Raw genomic sequence first — 6000 nt, forward strand, 5'->3', positions numbered from 1 at the left:
AGCAGCTGGGAGAGGGAGAGTCAGTTTTCTTTAACAGTGTAATGCCAGGTGGACTGACCATGCTCCAGAGGATGAACCTGCACCCAAGAGCATTTGGGGGTACAAATTGGACTCAGTAGGCCTTAAAAAAACAATGCAGTCAGCAGGTAGGAGATAGCAAAGTAGGGGTAAAGATGGAGAAGGGGGTCTGAATAGGATCAAAATGCTTTGTATGAAATTCTCAAAGAATTAATAAAAAAAAACAAAAACAAATGGAAGACTTAGTTTCTTAGCTTCCTTGACTCTGGCATCTTTCACCTTCTTCCAGCCCCTCCGCAGCCTCGAACTCTCCTCTCCTCTGCATGGCTCCTCCCAGCCTCCCGCTCTCCTAATGCTCCTCACAGTGTGAGTGTCGCGGTGGGCGCGCATCTCTGACCGCAGTTGTTGCCTATTGGCCGTCACAGCACTTCCTGCCACCATACCACCTCAAACTCTTCCTTGCTTATGAAGTTCATGGGCTTTCTGCTGCCCAGGTTCTTAAGACGACGCCAGCATTCCCCCGGCAACCTCACTCTCACCGCTGGGAGGAAGCGAGGAAAACCGGAAGAAAAATGACTCTAAGTAGAATACCAGGCTCCTGCTGCGTGTTTTCCCACTTTAACTCATTCAGCCCTCAAACAAGGGAGCAGACAGCACCACCTCCCTGTGTGAGGGAGGAAACAGAGGCCGAGAGGGGTGAACGAATTTGCCTGGAAGTAGAACTAAAGCCGGACTTCACAGTCCAGCCCGGGTGCTCGTCTTCAGTTTCCGCTGTTTTCTCTCGGATCCTTCATTTTCCCTAAACATCCTATTCCCTTCCATTCCTGCCCACGACCACGCTTCCCAAAGTCGCATCCAGTGTGAGAGCATTTAACTAAGAAGGGCAGCTGTGTTCAAGGCATGGCAGAAAGTGTGTCACCCGGGCACTGATGGGCTCCGGTCTGCCGTATGGTTCCTGACCTCAGTGGAGTTTACAGTTCAGTGGAGAAAACACCCAGGAGATGGTGGGAGGGAGGTGAGAGCAAAGGGTGGGAGGTGGGGAGGGGAGGGCAGGACTACGGTGTGGGCTACACATGGAACCTACAATATCATGTTTTTCCATGGGACCCTTTAGTCTGCTCAGCCCCAGCACTGTGCCTCACTCTTCTGTACTGTCCAATGTGAGGAACCACAGTGGTCCGGTATGACCCCCCTTCCCTGGCGTGGAACCACAGTGGTCCGGTATGACCCTCCTTCCCTGGCGCGGTCTTAAATACACAATCAACACCCTGCAGAATCACCAAGAGGGGTATTGATAAACACTGGTTATGTTTTCAGTATTACCAGCTCACATTGTTGAGCTATTGCTAATGAGCCTGAGTCTGTGCTAAGCCCTTTCTAGGGAGCCATCTCTTAATCTTGGGGGGGACCACAGAGCAGTTTACAGATAGGCAAGGTCAACTCACAGAACCATGCCTAGGGTGCCAGGGTTGAGATGGGTGAAGCCAAACCCATCATCTCCCAGCTCCAAGGTCACCTCAATTGATACTACCTCAAACTGCCAACCTAGTATATCCCTAAGTAAAAGAAAAGGTGTGTGTGTGTGTGTGTGTGTGTGTGTGTGTGTGTGGTCGTTGTGAAATGTGTATACATCAAAAAGAAGATAAATCCTCATATTATCCTGCCACCAGAAAGAACCACTGTTAACATGTTGACATTCACTCTCCCAGAGGTCCTGTTTTCTATTTTTCTTCATTAAAATGGGGAATAGGTTATATACAGCCTTGTAACTGGGACAACATGGATGTGACAGCATGGATGTGACAACTCATTTCACCAATCCCCCTCTGTAAGACAGGGGTTTGTTGTATCAGTTTTCCACCCTCTGATGGATAGCTGTGTGGCTGAGAACTTCCTGTTGAGTTCCTCACACCCCTCAGCCCTTCCTCCAAGACTTCTACTGTGCTGCAGAGGGAACAGCACTGCATTGAGGGTGATGCTCCCTCTCTCTGAGTCTCTTCCTCTCCATTCAGTCAGTAGCTAGCTCGGGTTGGTGTTATTGGCTTGGCAGGGTCAGGAATCAGCAGCAGACCTCCTCTAGGAGGTGCAGACTGTTTGTAAGTAATTGAATTGAACAACCTCAGCTCTTACATGGACAAATCCAAGGGCAAAGCCATCTTTGACTCCTTCAGCTAAGCTTTCATGCCCCACATGGCAGAACATGCCTTTAATCCCAGCACTCAGGAGCCAGAGGCAGGTGGAGCTCTATGAGATGGAGGCCAGCCTGGTCTACATAGTGAGTTCCAAGCCAGCTGGGGCTGCAGGGAGATCCTGTCTCAAAAAACCAAACCAAACCAAACCAAACCAAAAATATTTCAGCGTGCAATTAGTGAGTCAAAGTTTTGAAGATGGCCCTGACTTGTTAGTCACCCTCCAGAAACGACTCCATCTCTAGAGTATAAAGGGTGAGACCCCTTTCCTGTTCTTCAACCAGACTGTCACTTATTTTAAGAAAGACAATGGAGCTTGTGCCCAAAATTACGTTGGTCATAGAGTGTAGCTATATAAAATTATTCACACATCACAACACATATGTGGAGGTCAGATGACAACTTAAGGGAATTGGCTCTCTACTTCTACCATGTGGGTCTCAGGGATCCAACTCAGGTGGCCGTGTGTTTCCTGTCACCAGAGGCCATAAGCAGAGAGACAAGAATTGAATCTTGACATTGTGCTGAATTCAGAGAGCTGGTACTCTGAGAGGACAGGAGCTTAACACCTTAAAAATGGCCTTTCATCTCATCTCTAGCCAGCAGATCACAATGGGAGGGCAACAAAGGCAGTCAGTCATTCCGGAGCTCTCTCCTGCCCCTCTGGTCAGGTGGTCAGCCACGTTTGAGACGTGATGTCTGTGTATCCCTTGGTATCGTCCTCCCTCATTCCACAGATGTTCGGGGTCTGCACTTCTTGAGGTGCTGAGTCTAGTGTTAACTTTGTACCTCTGGGGGCATCTGGGCTGGGTCAGAGTAAATCAGAACAACAACAAAAACCATTAGCTGTATGTGTGTGTGCTAAGTTCTTAACATGTACATGTAGATTCCTTTCCATAATACAGAGTATAAATCTGTTTTAAAATACAAAATATGGAGCTGGAGAGATGGCTCAGTGATTAAGAGCACTGACTGTTCTTGTAGAGGACCTAGGTTCAATTCTTAGCACCCACATGGTAGCTAACAACCGTCGTAACTCTAGTTCCAGGGCATCTAACACCATCTTCTGAGCTCCATGGCCATTGCACAACACTGGCGGACTTACATACATTCAGGCAATACACACATAAAACACAAACTATGAAAGTGTCCCTGTCCCCTCCTACCCCATCACTGTATCAGTGTGCCATGTTCATACTTGTCTGTCTTACCTCATGCAGTCCAAACACAACCCCCATGAGACAGAAAACAGCTGCTATCAATCACTAATTGAGTGATTTGTGGCACAGAGAGGCAAGATGGCTTGATTTGGGTCCCATAGCTAACCAGGAGGGGAGTAAACAGTTGAACACACACAGTCTTGACACTGGTCCCTGTTCTCTACAGGAAGCACTGGACACTTTCCAGTTTCAACAAGCAGCCCCTGATGGCTTAGATCTCACTTTTGAGCTTCCTTGAATTGAAACCAAAATTTTGCACCCAGCTCTTTTTCAAAATAGTTCTAGAGCTAGTCAATGTATCTGCCACACACCATATGTCTTACATCAACTCATTTTCAGTATCTTTATTTCAGTATTCTTTTGGCATTTTACAGATGATAAACTGAGGCTCACAAAAGTTATGTGACTTGCCCACACAGCCAAGAAACGAAAGCTGTGAATCTACAACCACTGCCCTTCTCCAGCTGTGCCCTATTGCACGTTGAGTATTCATTTACTAATTGGTTGCCCAAATTTTATATGAAATATACTCATCTGATAGAAAGATGCTTGAATGGGGGTAGGTAGGAGATAGTTTTGCTAGTGTTGCCACTAATTTTGTGATCTTATGCATAAGAGAAATGATGACTCTAAAGTTGCTTCTGATTTTAATTCTGCGCCTCTACACGTCGGGACAGAGGGAAAGCCATGGGTGTTAAGATTTGTTTCCCAAAAGTGACTCGGCTCTTTCTGGCTCATGGGTTTTGGTTATGACTCAAACTTTTCTTACTTGATTTTCCTCTTCAATAAAAGGGAAAAGGGGCTAGTAATGCCTTGCTTGCTGTATCACAATGAAAAGGTAGCTGACCCATTAGACAACCCCTAGCCTGTACTGGGCATCGGTGAAGGGTGGTGCTGGAGAGGCTGGGGCTGGGGCTAGGGCTGGTGGTGCTATGTTGCTAACTTCCTTCCGGTGCCTACACAAGCTTCAGCCTCTCTGCACAGACACTGCACACACATCCATCACCAAGCAACGCCTCACACACACTCACGCCCTTGAACTTTCCTGTGACTATGATGCATGCTTTTCAAACTATGTTAAGGTGACCTTCACTGAAATTCTGAAAATGTACAGTCAGAGTTGTGTAACTGGGAGTCTGGCCTATAAAGGAAACAGCTTTTCTTGATTTTTTTTTAAAGTCAACTTGAGGCATTCCCCTTGTGGGCGTATGATCTCTCAGAGGAGGCAAGAGCTCAGGCGGCCACAACCACAGCTCTCAGCCTGCTGCAAAGGAGCGTACAGCGTGCAGACAACCCTAAAGCTCCCAGCTCTGCCTGGGGGGCCTGGGGCACCTGAGGAGACTGTTCTGGTCCAGCTTAAGAGCCTGGGACTTGCCCACAAACACAGAATGTGCAAGGAGCTATTCCTCCCAGTGCCAGACTGGCTTTAGGAGAACCTTTAGTCAAATCCCAACAGTCCAGACACCAAAGACAGAAGGAGCAACAAGACCCCAGTGATGCCCCACACATGAAAAGCACCCGTATCTGTACTGCAGTAGGGAAGCATATGTGAACATCTCACAGGTTACAAGACCCAGCTGAGCATTTCGGAACTGAGAGGGGAACCACAGAAACAGGTTCTTTTTTCCCGATGGTCCCTAACCCTCGTTGTACTTCAATAGTAAAGGAGGCAAAAGATGTGGACAAATGTTAGAGTATCTAGTCATTCTATCAAGCTCACTGTCTGCTAGGACTTGTCTCAGCACCTGACAATCTTCAAAGTCCCAGACAGCAGCTAAAGACGGCTACTGATTGTTAACTTCTCTTGCTGTGGACAAATATCTGACTAGCAGTAACTTGGGAGAGGAAGGATGATTTTGGTCTATAGTTTGAAGCGATGTAGCCCTCCATGCTGGGAAGGGCACAGTGGCAGAGGATGAGGTGGCTGGTGTATTAAGTCAGGAAGCAGAGAGAGGGAGAGAGAGATGCTGCTGCTCAGCTTGCTCTCTCCTTTTCACTCAGGCTGGGACTCCTGTCTGTGAGATGGTACCACCCACATTCAAGGAGCATCTTCCTTCCCTGGTTAAACCTGCCTGGATGGCTAACAAACACCTGTAACTCCAGTTCCAGTAGAATCCGATGCCCTCCTCTGACTTCTGAGGGCATTGCATGACATGGGTGCACCTACATACATGCAGACAATACATACATACACAAAAAACAATCTTTAAAAATATTGTGCTGGATAACTTCAGTTGTCAACTTGACACATCTGGGTAGACGGAGTCTCAGTTGGGGAACTGCCTCCATTGGACTGGCCTGTGGCCATGTCTGTGGGGCATTTTCTTGATTGTTGAGTGATGTGGGAGGGCCCAGCCTACTGTGGGTGGTGCCACCCCTGGGCAGGTGGTCCTGTGTTGCATAAGAAAGCAGGTTGAGCAGGGGCCAGGGAACCAAGCCACTAAGCAGCGTTCCTCCATGGCCTGTGCTTCAGCTCCTGCCTCCAGGTTCCTGACCTGAGTTCCTACCTTGGGCTCCCTCAGTGACGAACTGTAAGCTGGGAGATATAAGTCAAATAAATATTTTCCTGCCCA

Source organism: Nannospalax galili, unplaced genomic scaffold (genome assembly GCF_000622305.1).
Source record: "Nannospalax galili isolate Female #2095 unplaced genomic scaffold, S.galili_v1.0 scaffold178, whole genome shotgun sequence".
Classification (NCBI taxonomy): domain Eukaryota; kingdom Metazoa; phylum Chordata; class Mammalia; order Rodentia; family Spalacidae; genus Nannospalax; species Nannospalax galili.